Source organism: Ursus arctos, unplaced genomic scaffold (genome assembly GCF_023065955.2).
Source record: "Ursus arctos isolate Adak ecotype North America unplaced genomic scaffold, UrsArc2.0 scaffold_11, whole genome shotgun sequence".
Lineage (NCBI taxonomy): Eukaryota > Metazoa > Chordata > Mammalia > Carnivora > Ursidae > Ursus > Ursus arctos.
In genome coordinates, this window is record NW_026622775.1 from 72,105,611 (window position 1) to 72,123,316 (window position 17,706).

Genomic DNA, 17,706 nt, shown 5'->3' on the forward strand with positions numbered 1-17,706 from the left:
CTTTGGCTCATTCCCAACAGACCATAAAACTGTTGTCCTCTGTTCTTCCATGTGGTCTTTCCTGAGTTTTCTCAGCGGAGTTGAGAAAGTGTCCTCAATGTTATACTGCTGCCAGATTGCCAATTTGGGAAATCGTTTGCCTGGTTTTTAGAAGCTGAGTGGTTTTTCTGTGGCTAAACCTATAGCTGCTGAAGTGATTCTGCCCTCAGCAAATGGAGGGCTGGGGTTACACCTTTCCTAAACCTCTTTGACTCAGAATTAAAAGCAGGAGGACAGAAAAAAAAATTATTAACTCCAAGATTTTATTGGAGGAAGTGAAAAGCAACTGCCCTGAAATCCCTTCCCACAGTGGATTTCCTACTCTAAGGATTATAATGAGGAATTGTTCTCACTTGTTAATGAATAAGTTACTACCTAATTCAGACATGGTAGACTAAATGCTCTTTTATAGCAAAAGAGAATGTATAGGCAAATACATAGATACTATAAATATTTTGACATTTTGTTACTTTTTGAAACATTTATTAAATGTGGGGTTTCAAAGAGATGAGAGATATGGCACCCACTTATAAGTAGCTTCCCATCTATTTGAGCAAACAAGATATACACAGTATAAAATTGGTCAATACACTCTGTTAATATATGCTGTCTGTTCAAGCACAAAGAGGCAGGGATACTCATAGTCTGGGTGGGAATAATGGTGGAGGTGGAGGCAGAGCTAGGAATGGAAAGACCCACAAGTATAGGCTGTGGGGATACCTGGATATCAGATTGAGATGTTCAAACTTTACTCTGAAATGATATCTGGGTCTGATCATCGTACTCTTACGCGGGAGTTTGGTGGGCTCAGCGCAAGCCTCAAATCACCAGAACCCTTTCAAGCTGAACCTCAATGAATCCTTATCACTTGGACAATGGATATCTGATTTATGATTATGTTTTTAGAGTGTTAGTATTAACTAGGCTTACCTGATTTTCAAAACCGGGTGTGTTTATGTTGTCATTTAGTCAAGATATTATTTATCTCAGAATTTGAAGAATCCAGAGGTAAAATTAGAAAATCCTTTGTCAAAATATGTAAGCTGTAACTAATTGTAGACTGAGTGAATGGCCACTGGACCCCTCTACAAAGTGGGAATTAGGATGCAGAGGAGCCAGGGCACTGACAATGGTGCACTGCTTACTCTCACATGGGGAGGAGGATTTGTAATAAAGAATGGACTCACCACAAAACTGTTAACACATTTACAAAATAGGAAGAATTTTTAAAAGAGCAAATCATCCCTGACTTGCCAGTTAACATTGCTTAAGCAACATAAAACATATATTTGGGGAAAACAATGGTTATAAATTATAATTAAAATCATAATTTATTGTAGAAAAGTCAAGACCACATACTACAAAGTAAGTCAAGGAACTTTTTTTAAAATTTTAGATCACAAATAGATCATAAACACAATCTATGTGTGGAAGAGTATAAAAAGGAGGATCCCATAAAAATAGAAAATTGGATTGGTCTTTATTAGTGGCTTTATAAATGATATGAAGAAAAGAATGTATTATAAACTACTCACATTCACAGGTGCAACTAAATTCTTCTAAACATGAAAATATCAGTCCAGCAAAAATGAGCCACAGTGTTTTGTTTTGTTTTGTTTTGAAGTAGCATAAGACATCAGATGACCTCCCATGTGGAAAGGATAAAGAAATGCATTTTCCCCTTTGGAAAGAGAGAAATTGAAGAGACCATAAACATGTTTATAGGATGATAGGCTCTGAATTATCAATTATGATGTAACGGAGAAGATAGTGGGACTAATGAGACATTGTGTTCAATAGGCCAGAGAAATACTGGGCATTCTCAGAGGGAGTATTGGAAACAAACCAGAAGACATTTTGTTTCCAAAGTACAAAACCTGGGTGGAAGCCACAGCACCACAAATTAAGGCAATGACTGTGGAGATGGAGGAAATGCAGAGGAGGCACAGGAGGTGATGAATCAGTGGCCGGGAGAGTAATCTAGAGAGACAGGAAAATTCTTACAGGGAGGGACCCAAATCTGAGGGGATATGATTAAAGTAGCTAAAATATTTAAGAAAGTTCCAGTCTTGGTGACCAGAGTCTTAGAACACTTCCACAAAGGGCCACTCCAAAAGCACTAGAGAGCTAGGATGAGAGTTAATATTAGGGAATACTATCTCCCATTGTATTATCTTACTTATGGAATTCATTATTCCAAGATATAGCCCAGACTGACTTAACTCCAATCCTGGAGGCAACTCTAAAATGCTTAAGTCTGTCCTCTGAGGGGTGCCTGGGTGGCTCAGTCATTAAGCGTCTGCCTTCAGCTCAGGGCGTGATCCCAGGGTCCTGGGATCGAGCCCCACCTCGGATTCCCTGCTCCGCAGGAAGCCCACTTCTTCCTCTCCCACTCCCCCTGCTTGTGTTCTCTCTCTTGCTGGCTGTCTCTCTCTCTCTCTCTGTCAAATAAATAAATAAAATCTTTAAAACAAAAACGTCTGTCCTCTGAGGCTGACACGAAGAGAGGACAATGCAGTCCTTCCACCTAGCATTTCTGGGTGCCCCTGGATGGGACGTGGCCAAGTACTGTGTTGTCTCTAACAGCTGTCTGTCCCCCCCACAGGCTGAGCTTCCTGGGCAGTACTCCAGAGCCACTGTTGCACAGCTCATCCCTGCCGTCTTGTCTGTGGGAGAAAAACTTTTTTTGGAACAAGGGAGGACTGGAACAAAGTAGCTTTGGAACACAGCACTCTCCACAGTCTTAAGGGTCTTAAGAGAGGAATGATCATGGGTGTAAGGTGATAGAAAGAGTTTCAAGTCAGGAGCAGACAGGCCTAATCCTCATGTTTTTGCCTAGCTCTCCCATGTTCTAGCTGTGTGGCCTGGTATAGATCATTTCATATCTCTGGGCTTTCGCATCACCATTTGCAGATCTTTCTGTGTTTCCTTCCCACCACTGGCTCATTTGGGGGCATATTCAGTGAGGGCCAGGGGCAGGGCCTTGGGAGGAGCCTGAGTCAAAGCTGAGAGGTCAGTTCAGTGTTCCACATCACCTCAGAAATACAAATGTTACTCGAAGTTTTAATTTCTGCTTTCAGGAAATTACCGGAAATAAAATGTGCTTCTTCTTTCTCCTTCTCCTTCCCATTTTTGTCTTTGTTCTTCCTCTGGAGAGTGAAGAGCACAGTGTTAGGAGAGGCAGGAGGAATGAGCAAGGACTATTTGCATTTATCCTGCATAGTGAGTCCTCATGCAGTCTCCTGAAATCACAAGGGAGAAGAGTAAAGTTGGATCGAATCTTGCTTGTTTTGGTTCCTCAGACTCTTGGCCCAGTTCAGTAACTGGCAACCTAAAGGAAGGGGTTGCAAGGTCCTAAGTATGCAGTGGGTCAGCAGACAGGGTAGATGACACAGTAGGTAGCTTAGCAAATCTTCACAAGAAAAAAAGGAAAGTAAGGTATACTGCATGAAAGTGTGCAGGTGGTATGGTGCTCAACCGGGATCTACCATGGAATCATGACATGGCATGTCAGGGACCTGGGGAGAGGAAAGCAGTCTTACAAAGCAAAGCAGTGGTACAACTCCACTACATAAAAGCAATGTCACAATAGAAACTTCCTTATTTGTAAGGTGAGAATAATAGTAATGCCTTCATAACAGAGTTGTAATGACGATTAAATAAGATAATAAATTAATAAAAACATGCTTTATAAACAGTGAAGTCCTATTTAAGTGCTACTTTCTATTACCAGTTATTCCAACTCTTATTTCACAGTAGAGGAAATTGAGGTCCAATAAGGGAGAACGAGCTGCCTAAGATCACCCAACTAGAACGAGGCTTATCCAAATCCCTTACAGATACATGATTGGCAAATATTTTCTCCCATTCTGTGGGTTGTCTTTTCATTCTCTTGATAGTGTCCTTTGGAGCACAAATGGTTGTAATTTTGATGAATTCCATGTATCAGTTTTTTTCTTTGTTGCTTGTGCTTTGCAATCAAAGCTAGCAAATCATTGCCTATTTTACGGTCATGACGACTTATATCTGTAGGGCACATGATGATAAGCACTGGCTGTTATACGCAACTGATAAATTATTGAACACTACATCTGAAACGAATGGTGTACTATAAGTTGGCTAATTAAATTTAAACAAAAAATTTAAAAAACAACCAAAAAAAAACCCCAAAAAAACAGAAAAGAAAAGAAAAGAAAAAAAAGACTCATATCCGTATTTTCTCTTAACAGTTTTTAAGTTTAGCTCTTACATTTAGATACAATCCATTTTGCATTCGTTTTTGTATATGGTCTGATGGCGGGATCTCACTTCATTCTTTTATATGTGGATATCCAGTTGTCCTAGCAGGATCTGTTGAAAATACTATTTTTTCTACCATTGAATTGTCTCAGAACACTTTTTGAAAGTCAATTGACTTCACATGTCAGGATTTATTTCTGAGATACAATTCTATTCCATTCCATAAGCCAGTATCTCCCTGTCTTGATTAAAATAACTCGATTAATGTAATGTAATCTCTATGCCAGCATCTCTCTGTCTTGATTAATGTATCCTGTCTTGATAAATCAGATAGTTAAAATGAAAAAATAAGTAATTCAAGTGCATAATAATAATAATAATAATAACAATAAAAACAGAAGTCTTTTGCTTCCTGCTTCCTCACCCTTGAATCCTATACTCCAGTTTCAAATTTTAGGTAATTTATTTATATATTTAGTTAGTTGGCTTTCTTCTTTTGTCTTTTTTTCTTTATATCTAAGAAACTTACTTATCCAGCTCTTTCTTGATTTAATATCTTTCTAAAATTATTTTTAATTGTTTTTAAATTTTAATTCCAGTGTAGTTAACATACAGTGTTATATTAGTTTTGTGTGTACAATATGGTGATAAAATTCTATACATTATTCAGTGCTCTTGATGATAAGTGTACACTTTAATCCCCATCACCTACTTCACCCATGGTCCACCCCTCTGGTAACCATCAGTTTGTTCTCTATAATTAAGAGTCTGTTCTTTGGTTTTTCTTTCTTTCTCTCTCTCTTTTTATTCCTTTACTCATTTGTTTTGTTTCTTAAATTCCAAATAGGGGAGAAATCATATGGTATTTGTCTTTCTCTGAGTTATTTTGCTTACCATTATACTTTTTAGCTCCATCCCTGTTGTTGCAAATGGCGAGATTTCATTACTTTTTAAGGCTGAATAATATTCCACTGTGTGTGTCTGTCTGAGTGTCTCTGTGTGTGTGTATACCACATATTTTTTATTTAAAATCAATTAATTAACATATAATGTATTATTAGCTTCAGAGGGAGTGATTCATCAATTGCGTATACACACAGTGCTCATTACATCAAGTGCCCTTCTTTTTTTTTTTAAGATTTTATTTATTTATTTGACAGAGAGAGAGAGACAGCCAGTGAGAGAGGGAACACAAGCAGGGGGAGTGGGAGAGGAAGAAGTGGGCTCCCAGCGGAGGAGCCTGACATGGGGCTCGATCCCAGGACCCTGGGATCATGCCCTGAGCCGAAGACAGATGCTTAACTACTGAGCCACCCAGGCGCCCCTCAAGTGCCCTCCTTAATGCTCAACAGCAAATTACCTCATTCCCCCACCCACCTCATCTCCAGCAACCATCAGTTTGTTTCCTAGAGTTAAGACTCTCTTATGGTTTGTCTCCCTCTCTGATTTTGTCTTATTTTATTTTTCCTTCTCTTCCCCTATGTTCATCTGTTTTGTTTCTTAAATTCCACATATGAGTGAAATCATCTGATATTTGTCGTTCTCTGGCTTATTTCTGTCAGCATAATACCCTCCAGTTCCATCCAAGTCCATATAAATGGTAATATTTCATCCTTTCTGATGGCTGAGTAATATTCCATTGTGTGTGTGTGTGTGTGTGTGTGTGTGTGTGTGTGTGTACCACATCTTCTTTATCCATTCATCTGTCAATGGACATCTGGGCTCTTTCCATAGTTTGACTATATGGACATTGCTGCATAAACACTGCGGTGCATGTGCCCTTTCAAAACACTATGTTTGTATCCTTTGGGTAAATACTTAGCAGTGCAATTGTTGGTTCATAGGGTAGTTCTATTTTTAACTTTTTGAGGAAACTCCATACTGTTTTCCAGAGCAGCTGCACCAGTGTGCATTCCCACCAACAATGTAAGAGGGCCTCACCAACATCTGTTGTTTTCTGAGTTGTTAATTTTAGCCATCCTGACCAGTGTGAGGTGGGATCTAACTGTGGTTTTGATTCGGATTTCTCTGATGCCAAATGATGGTGAGCATTTTTTCGTGTGTCTGTTGGCCATTTGTATGTCTTCTTTGGAGAAATGTCTGTTCATGTCTTCTGCCCATTCCTTGACTGGATTTTTTGTTTTTTTGGGTGTTGGGGTTTGGGTGATAAGTTCTTTATGGATTGGGGGTACTAGCCCTTTATCTGATATGTCATTTGCAAATATCTTCTCCCATTCTGTAGGTTACCTTTTAATTTTGTTGACTGTTTCCTTTGCTGTGCTAAAGCTTTTTATATTGATGGAGTCCCAATAGTTCATTTTGCTTTTGTTACCCTTGCCTCAGGAGAGTTGTCTCGCAAAAAGTCGCTGTGCCCAAGGTCAAAGAGATTGCTGCCTGTGTTGTCCTCTAGGATTTTGATGGATTCTTGTCTCACATTTAGGTCATTCATCCATTTTGAGTTTATTTTTGGGTATGGAGTAAGAAAGTGGTCCAGTTTCATTGTTCTGCATGTGGCTGTCCAATTTTTCCAACAGCATTTGTTGAAGAGACTGTCTTTGTTCCATTGGCTATTCTTTCCTGCTTTGTCAAAGATTAGTTGACCATAGAGTTAAGGGTCCATTTCTGGGTTCTCTATTCTGTTCCATTGATCTATGTGTCTATTCTAGTGCCAGTACCATGTGTCTTAATGCTTGCAGCTTTGCAATACAGCTTGAAGTCCAGAATTGTGATGCATCCAGCTTTGGTCATCTTTTTCAACATTCCTTTGGTTATTCAGGGTCTTTTCTTGTTCCATTCAAATTTTAGGATTGTTTGTTCCAGCTCTATGAAAATGCTGATGGTATTTTGATAGGGATTGCTTTGAATGTGTAGATTCCTTTGGGTAGCATACACATTTTAACAATATTTGTTCTTCCAATCCATGAGTATGGAATGTTTTTCCAGGTCTTTGTGTCCTCCTCAATTTCTTTCATAAGTGTTCTCTAGTTTTCAGAGTACAGATCCTTTACCTTTTTGATTAGCTTTATTGCCAGGTATCTTATGTTTTGGGTGCAATTGTAAATGGGCTCGATTCCTTGATTTCTCTTTTTTCTGTTTCATTGTTAGTGTAACTGAAATGCAACTGAACCTCTGTGCATTGGTTTTATGTCCTGCCACTTTGCTAAATTCCTGTATCAGATCTAAAATTTTTTGCTGGAGTCTTTTGGGTTTTATACATAGAGTATCATGTCATTTGTGAAGAACGAGAGTTTGACTTCTTCTTTGCCAATTTGAATGTCTTTTATTTCTTTTTGTTGTCTGATTGCTGAGGCTAGGACTTCCAGTACCATGTTGAACAGTGATGAGTAGACATCCCTAATCGAGTTCCTGACCTTAAGGGAAAAGTTCTCAGTTTTTCCCTGTTTAGCATGATATCCACCGTTGGTTTTTCATATATGGTTTTATGATATTGAGGTATGTTCCTTCTATCCCTGCACTGCAGAGAGTTTTTTTAATAATTATATTTTATTATTATGTTAGTCACCATACAGTACATCCCTAGTTTTTGATGTAAAGTTCCATGATTCATTACTTGCATATAACACCCAGTGCACCCATGCAATATGTGCCCTCCTTACTACCCATCACCAGCCTATCCCATTCCCCCACCCCCTCCCCTCTGAAGCCCTGTTTGTTTCCCAGAGTCCATAGTCTCTCATGGTTCAGCAGAGAGTTTTTATCAAGAAAGGACAATGTGTTTTGTCAAATTATTTTTCTTCATCTCTTTAAGAGGATCATATGGTTCTTCTTGTCCTTTCTTTCATTAATGTGGTGTATCATATTGACTGATTTGTGGATGTTGAACACCCTTGCAGCACAGGGAAAAAAGTCCTGCTTGGTCATGGTGAATAATCCTTTTAATGTACTTTTAGATCCTATTGGCTAGTACCTTGGTGAGAATTTTTGCATCCACGTTCATCAGGGATATTGGATTCTCCTTTTTGGTGAATTTGGTCATTGCCCGGTTTTGGGATCAAGGTAATGCTGGTCTCATAGAACGAGTTTAGAAGTTTGCCTTCCATTTCTATTTTTTGTAACAGTTTCAGAAGAATAGGTATTAATTCTTCTTTAATGTTTGGTAGAATACTTCCAGGAGGCCATCTGGCTCTGGACTCTTTTTGTTAGGAGTTTTTTTTTATTAATGTTTCAGTTTTTTGATGGTTATGAGTCTGTTCAGGTTTTCTATTTCTTCCTGTTTCAGTTTTGGTAGTTGATATGTTTCTAGGAATGCATCCATTTCTTCCAGATTGCTTAATTTGTTGGTGTATAATTCTCATAATATTCTCTTAGAATTATTTGTATTTCTGTGGAGTTGGCTGTGATCTCTCCTCTTTCCTTCGTGATTTTATTAATTTGGGTCCTTTCTCTTTTATTTTTAATAAGACTGGCCAGGGGTTTATCAATCTTATTGATTCTTTCAAAGAACCAGCTCCTAGTTTTGTTGGTCTGTTCTACTGGGCTTTTTTTTTTTTATTTCTATATCATTGATTTCTGCTCTAATCTTTATTATTTCTCTTTTCCTGCTGGATTTATAGTAAGGGATTCTCTAGTGTCTTCTATGCTTTTTCAAACCCAGCTAGTTTCCATGTAATCATTGTTTTAAATTTTATTTCCAACATCTTACTTATACCCATATTGATTAAGTCCTTGGCACTGAGGACTACCTACTGTTCTTTCTTTTAGGGTGAATTTCCCTGTCTCGTCACTGTGTCCAGAAAAGAAAGGAGGAAAGGAAAAGAAAAAAACACACAACAACAACAACAACAACAACAAAAACTTCAAGAGGTCTTTCTGGTGTATGCCGTGTACACTCTGCTGTTGTGTTTTGGCTGCTCTTTCCCACTGGTCCTTCCTCTACAAAGTTCTTGCTTGGTTTTTGTGGGGAATAGAAAACATTTTCCCTTAAATGAACTGACAGCAATTTGACAATACACCTTTGTGAACAAATTGCAACATTTATTTTTTTCTTCCTACATGAATCTCCAGAATTCAGAAACTCTCAGCAAATATTCTTATTTCTTATGGCAATATATTTATTTGCATAAGTTCAATTAGAATTTGTTCTCTTTCTGACAAGACACAATTGGAAACATTGGTTATATTACCAAGGCTTTGTCCAGAATGTCATATTTCAGAAAGACCTGCATAGACTCAGATATGATCAGACAGTTCTAAGGATCTAAGGTTGACTTTATGGAGCCAATAAAGCCCCCTTGGAAATATTAGCCTGATGCCTTGCTTACAGAGTTCCCAACATACTTACCAGGTGAGTAAAGAAGGTCATTTCTTGATAGGTGTAGAAATCTCATGATATATTTGGGGACCTTGAGAAGAGAGTAATTCACCCAAATCGATAGGTATTACAGGCAAAGTCTTATGGCAAGTATTTGGCTTGGTTTCTGACCTCCAGAGGCTATTAAAGTTCAATCTAGAGATTCCTTATGAAAAGTTCCAGCAAACAAGTTTTATTTATTTATTTATTTATTTATTTATTTATTTATTTTCTTTCAAAGTTTTTCTTCAATTCCAGTCACTTAATAAACAGTGTAACATTAGTTTCAGGTATAGAATTTAGTGATTCATTACCTACATACAACATCCAGGGCTCACCACAAGTGCACTCCTTAATACCCATCACCTATTTAACCCATCCCCTTGCCCACCTCCCCTCCAGCAACACTCAGTTTGTTCTCTGTAGTTGAGTCTGTTTCTTGATTTTACTGTCTTTTTTCCCCCACTATCTTCATTTTTTTTTCTTTAATTCTAAATATAAGTGAAATCATATGGTATTTGTCTTTCTCTGATTGGCTCATTTCTATTAGCATTATACTCTCAAGATTATTCCATGTTGTTTTTGCAAATGGCAAGATTTCATTTTTTTTTTTGCTGAGTAATATGTGTGTGTGTGTGTGTGTGTGTGTACCACTCTTTTTTATCCATTCATCAGTTAATGGACACACTTGGACTATTTCTATAATTTGGCTATTGTTGATAATGCTGCTGTAAACATTGGAGTTCATGTATCCTTTTGAATTCAAATTTTTGTATCCTTTGGGTAAACACTTAGTAATATGATTGCTGAGTCATAGAGTAGTTCTATTTTTAACTTTTTGAGGAACCTCTATACTGTTTTCCAGAGTGGCTGCACCAGTTTTCATTCCCATGAACAGTGTAAGAGGGTTCCCTTTTCTCCAAATCCTTGCCAACATCTGTTGTTTCCTGAGTTGTTAATTTTAACCATTCTGATCCATGTGAGGTAATATCTCATTGTGGTTTTGATTGGTATTTCCGTGTTGTTGAGTACATGTTGAGCATATTTTCATGTGTCTGTTAGCCATCTGAATGTCTTCTTTGGAAAAATGTTTATTCATGTCTTCTGGCCATTTTTTAACTGGATTGTTTGGGGGTTTTTTTGGTGTTGCATTTGATAAACTCTTTATGGATTTTGGATATTAACCCTTTATCAGATATGTCATTTATAAATATCTTCTTCCATTTCCAAGGTTGCCTTTTATTTTGTTGGTTGTTCCCTTCACTGTGTAGAAGCTTTTCACCTTTTCTTTTTCTTTTTTTTAAATTTAAATTCAATGAGCCAATGTATAGTACATCATTAGTTTTTGATATAATGTTCAATGATTCATTAGTTGTGTAAAACACCCAGTGCTCATCACATCACGTGCCCTCCTTAATGCCTATCACCCAGTTACCCCAGCCCCCCACCAACCTCCTTTTCTGCAACCCTCAGTTAGTGTCCTGGAAGTTTTTTATCTTGATGAAGTCCCAATAGTTTATTTTTGCTTTTGTTTCCCTCAGCAAACATGTTTTAAAGTGTATATGGTCAATCGCTATTCTTACTGCACTTATGTAAATAATCAAACCAAGTTTTTTTGAGACCAGATTTATTGACATTAGTGTCAATTTGACTATCTTTGGTAAGAATGAGGGTGGTTACAGAGAGAAAGCATATCTCACTAACACATCTTTGTAGGTATTAGATTTTAATACTATCTATTATAAACTTAACTAGATCCTGATTTCCTCTAGTGTCCTCCAGTTCTCCCAACTTTCTAACTTGGAATCATTTGGGAACTAAAACTGCCTTTTTTTTCTGAAGACCTGCAAACTAAATATCAATAACTTGAAGTAAAGAAATCACCATAATAACTCATTCATAGACAATCTTTGTGCTTGCTGCTTTATGGGCTACTGACAAGATCACCAGAAGCATTTGAACTACAAATCGGGAACATCTGTCAGATTGCCTCTACCTGCCCTCACTCTATATGAAGATTCTTAAAGTCTGACATCTAGAAATCTTCTCAACTGGCTACCGTTAGAACCCAGACACTGGCTTAACATTTAATCCAATTATCGACTATTGTTTTTCCTTTATTTCCATAGAAATGCCTTTCATTTAATACCTGATTACTTGAGCCATAGGCCTAGCTTTGAGAATACACCTGCATCACTCTTTTCTGAAATGACTTTAACTAAACTGACTTATTGTCAGAACAAAGCAACTGGATCAATGAGATGAAACAACCTACCAGCTCAACTTTTAATATGTGATACTCCCATGGAAGTTTCAGATGGGGGACTGAAGGGGATCAGGACAGCTACCCCCTCCGCAACCACGAATGTGCCACTTTGGCATGTGGATTATTTTGAGCTGAAGTCACCTGACACCTGTGGACTCAAAAAAAACTTCTGTCCCTCTTTCCAAACCATGAGAGACTCTTAACTACGGGAAACAAGCTGAGGGTGGCTGACGGGGAGGTGGGTGGGGGGATGCGGTAACTGGGTGATGGGCATGAAGGAGGGCCCATGACGTGATGAGCACTGGGTGTTATACGCAGTGTTTCTTGTTATACTGATGAACTGTTGAACACTACATCTGAAACCAATGGTGTACTATGTGTTGGCTAATTGAGTTTAAATTAAAAAATTAATAAATTGGGGGTCTTTCCCAGAATAAGTGTTATTCACAGAGATAAATTTTTTGAGTGGCCCAGCTGTATGTTAGGGCAGACACCTAATTACCAAATATCTGCACTTCTTTTCATCCTGTCATGTGCATTCTTTTCCCCTGAAATCCCAGACCCTATCCCCTTCTCTTTAGTTCAGAATGATATATATATATATACCTTATTTTGCCTGATTGTCTTTGGTATTTCCATGTCTATGTGGATTCCCAAAACATATGCCTGTTAAATTTGATTTTTTCCTGTTAATCTGTATCATGTCAACTTGATTCTTAGTTCAGCTAGAAGGACCTTTGAGAAGACAGGTATTCCTCCTTCCCAACAACCTGCAGAGTCTCAATTGTTTTCAGCTCAAAATAATTTTCCTGTAAAGTGGCCCATCTTTGGGCCTTTGGCCACTATAAAACTGTAAGATAATAGATTTATATTGTTTTAAGTCACTACATTTGTGATTGTTACAGTAGCAATATAAAACTAATATATATATATGTATATATATAATAGTTGATGAAGAAAGAGAATGTTGAATAAATGGGTAAGAGGATGGGATTAGGAAAGATTCATTTTATAGAGATCCACCAGGAGGAGCCCCAACCACACTAGAAACCTTCCTTGGAAGCATCCAGCTCTTTCAGTTTTAGGGAGTTTTCTTCAGGCATTAAAAACTGTTACTCCACAAAAAGGCTCAAGGGAAAATTGTGAAATGTTTGTTTTCATCATTTTTTAAATCTTCTTTCAATTCAGAATGCACAGGCATCCAGAGACTGCGTATAGCCTCTCCCAATTTTAGGACTGGGATCAGCTCTCTGCTGATTCTTTTTTTTTTTTAATAATATTTTTTATTATATTATGTTAGTCACCATACAGTACATCCCTAGTTTTTGATGTAAAGTTCCATGATTCATTACTTGCATATAACACCCAGTGCACCATGCAGTACGTGCCCTTCTTACTACCCATCGCCGGCCTATCCCATTCCCCCACCCGCCTCCCCTCTGAAGCCCTCAGTTTGTTTCTCAGAGTCCATAGTCTCTCATACTTCATTCCCCCTTCTGTTTACCCCCCTTTCTTCTTCCCTTTCTTCCCCTACCGATCTTCCTACTTCTTATGTTCCATAAATGAGTGAAACCATATGATAATTGTCTTTCTCTACTTGACTAATTTCGCTTAGCATTATCTCCTCCAGTCCCGTGCATGCTGCAGCAAATGTTGATTCTTACCTGGCCTGGGGTTCCTGAGGCAGCTCCCCAGTATTAAACTGCCAACTGGCTTTCTGTGAAATAAAACTTAATTAGCCCTATCATTTCAGTACAGCTGGTGATCTGGAAAGCTAGGTTATGCTACCCTGTTCATTGCTGCTGCTTCCCCTTTTATCTATCTCCATCTCTCTTTTCCCCTCCTTCCTGAAAGCCCTTAAAAGAAGAATTTAAATGTATTGGTTCATTCATTCAGTCATGTATTTTCACGACCATCATTATCATTTATTTGGCTCCAATATGTATCAGTTACTGTACTAGAAAAACAAAGTTAGACAAAACCTAGCTCTTAAGAGCCCAGCAACTCATTAAAGAAGGTCTTGGGGCTGAGGCTTTATTCACAGAAAGATGAAAGTGCTACAGATGCACAAAGGGCACCTCAGTTCAACCATTTTTTGGGGAAGGAGTTGGAAGAGAGGAGAGGGACTTGGCCAGAGGAGGTGATATTTGGGTTGGACCTTGAGGGATGAATAAGGGTGTGCTTCTCACAAGGGGAAGTGAGCAGCACAGATGAGGAGGCATGGCTTTTCAGGAGTGATGGGTCCTTTTGAGGGCTTGGAGAGCTATGTGAATGGTGGAAGTGGTTGTAGGCCATCCAGTAAAGAACTCTGTAAAGAGGCTTAAAAGCCAATCCATGGAATTCTGACCTTAAATTATAGTGAATCAGGGTTATTTAAGATTTTCAGTCATATCCTGATATGGCCCTGTTTGTACTGTCAAGGGATCTCTTTGTCAGTCATGTAGAGTTCCCACTGAGGTGGGGATATATTATGAGCACGAACATCCACTGGGTGTCTCTTTATTACAAGTGAGAAAAGAGAAGAACTCAAAAGGGGCAGCAGCTGAGATAACAGAGGACACAGGATAAATAAAAGAAAGTAGAATTTATAAAACTTTCTGTGAGTGAATGTGGAGACTGAGGAATAGAAGGAGGTGTCAAAAAATATGGCTTCCTGACTCCAGTTTATGGTATGATTTCTATGGTGATGCCTTTGGCCAAGAGCTTGAATAAAGATGAAGAAACAGCAAGGGGATAGGCTTTATATTAGAGCCAGTGAGACACACAGGAAAAGAATGGGAAGAAATAGAGCAGCACCAACAAATCTGGGAAAAAAATGAGTTTGCCTAAGTTGAGAGAGAAGACAGTGTAACGACGTGGTGATCAGTAGCATTGAATGCCAAGGAAAGGCCAAGAAGGAAAGAGGCTGAAAAGATACCATTATAGATGACAACTAAGAGTCCCCTAGGAGGACTTGGGTTAAAGGACGTAAGAACTGGACATGGGAGGATAAAGAAATTCAGCAACACTGTGATACTACTTTTCCAGAGTTGGAACACCAAAAAGGAGGCTATAAATAGGGGGATAGGCGAGGTGCAGAAAGTTGGCTTTTTAAAAATTTTTATTGTTTTTAGAATGGAGAGAGTTGAATACTTTGTGGGGGCTGAGGGCAAGAAGCCAACAAATAGGAAGAGAGTGAATGTAGTCAATACAATGTAAACAACCAAAGAAACAATTATGATATGATTACCAGCAGTCCTTGCTGGCAAGCTGTTGAAGGAAAGTTTTCAGTCATAGCACCCCTCAAACCCTACCAACAGGGCCATGGTCTCCTCCTTGCCTGAATGGGCAGCCTGGCTCTTCCATGTCCCAGGGGAAGGGATTGTATGAAGTTTTTGATTTCTGGGAAAGATTTGAGAGAGAAGTGGAGCCAGACAGTCTTGGGTCACTGTCCCTGTCTACAGTCACACTAGGCAAGCTAGGTCACCTCTGTGCCTCAGTTTTCTCCTATGGGAAAATGAGATTAACATTTCTTTTTCAGGGGCTGTGGTGAGGCTTAGCAGCATTGCACCTGAAACGTTGCCCTCAGATGTGGCAAGGAAATTCTAAGTTTCTTATTTTCATACTTATTCTTAACAAGGTGTTCCTGACAATAAGATTTCTTCCTTCTCAAGTGTTGCATGCAGTCCTGATGGTGTCTGCTCATTTCTGTGTTTATATGTATCTGCAGATCTTCTCTACATACATCAATGTTTGGGCTCTTACTAGCCAGGACATGGAACTCCTGGTTACATCAGTGTGCTTGATACTTAGTAGAGAGCTAGGCAGGTTGAGTGCTCGAAAACCCAGCTAATGAACTGTCTTATTTGGTAGGCTTAGGGAGGGAGTTGAGTGGACCAGCCACAAGAAAAACAGTATGTTTACCATTAGAAAAATACTGGTCCTGCCATCTTTCTTAGAAAGCCCTCTCTGGTGAGTCAGTACATTGGACTGTATTGAACTCCCACAGGAGCTAAGCAGCAGATTCTCCTGGCACAGGCCCTGCAGACAATTTCTCTGCTTGCACACAGTTCTTGGTGTCCAGCAGTATTTAGCAAACCTAAACTTCTATTCTGCAAATTGAAAAACCTGTCTGCTAGTTTTAGGAATCTTGTTTTTCCCTTTCCTGTAAGGGTAGGTCTCCAAAACTTTTCCTATTGAAGACTTAACCTTAAGACAGGGAATTATGGATAGAGGTAAGGCTAATAGGAGATTTGAACTAAAGGGTGCTGACAGAGAGAGGGGATGACAGGGAGAAGAGAGTGGCAGCTGGCAGGGCTCTCAGGAGCTCTGGGAGTCATCTCTGAGCCCCTTCAAGCACCTGGACAGTGCTTTGGATATAGAAGTTATTCAAGACATGTTGATGAGGGAATGAATACATGAGGGCATGAATTAATAAATTTGAATTTGACTCATTTACTCAAGAGACAAAGACCAACATGGAATAGCAATGAAAATGGACTTGGAAGGAGATACACTGATAGATCATAGTACTGGGGACAGAGCAGGGTGACTATGTGGGCTACCATGTATGTTTCAGTGTGTGCCTAAAGCCCATCAGCCTTGGAATTTGGTGTGCTCAGTCTCACAGAGTTCCAAATGCCTGTGTCACTTGCATTTCACAGCCACTGATGTGATGTAGGGAAAGTGGAATTTAGAATATAGAGAAAATCTTTCCTAAAGAGACTTCTCAGGGCTTATCTCTGGCTTGGAGAGACCATGTAGGGAGTTATTGTCACAAAACCACCCACCATACATTTTCACTTGGGACATGTAAATGCAGCTTGTCAAACTTAAGATTGAGAATAAGAGTATCCTGGTGATGTGCTCTGGGAATCTGTGGATTGACTGATGCAAAGGTTGAATAGAGCAAGTACAGGGTAAGCCTAAATTAAAGGCTATTGTAATTCATTTATGGCATTGTGGTTTGTTTCTCTTGAGGAATTTCCAGGCTTAGCTCAGTGAGTTGGGCTGAATGCTTTGGCTATATCAGCAGCGGCCACCAGGAAGCTATGTCACACAGCCAAGAGAGTCTGTGGTAGGTGTCCACAGCAGGCAGCAACACTGTAACAGAGTTTAAAAGGTGCCTCAATGCTTCTTGGGCCTAGAAGCATCAGGTCAGTCAAAGTCCTTGATTTTGGGGAATTTATCCTCAGTTTTATTCCTCTGTGGCCCTAACTGAAATTTTTCAGAAGTAGCCTATAAAACCTTGTACCCTGCCATAAATAAAAGGGCCCATTTTTCCTTCCTTCTTCCCCAGAGTCTAAGAATATTTCACCTTAAGTGTGGTAGAGAGGTTGCTGAGACCACTTTACTTAGATAGGTGTTCAGCTGTTAATTTATTCTCTTGGTTAAAAAATTTGTTTCTACTATTATGAGTTACTTTAATTCTTATACATAGCATCTTAATTTAAGCATGCAAAGGCATGCCATTAAATGTATGGAGAAACGTCTTCAAATTCCCTAGGGAATTACCAGGAGACCCAAGGGCTTTCAAATCAAGGACAGTTGCACCTTGGGCCTCACTAGGAAAGAGCAGGAGCTCCTTCCTTCCCCAGTAATCTGAAGGAAACAGTGGTCTGTCCCACGTGAGAGATATTACCTGGAAAGAGAGAGATCAGTGGAGAGCATCAGGAACAAGCACAAATATGAGAAGCACTGGAAGCATTGACCCCCAGGTCTAGTTCTTAGCAAAGAGAATAAAGAATGTGGGCAGCCTGCATTGTGGGGAATCCCTCACTGATATAATGGGGAGAAATGGGAAGAGGCTCATTGGAAAGAGACACCAGCCAAGAAGAGCAGGAAGCCATGTTGAGGTATTTCTGTGTTGTAT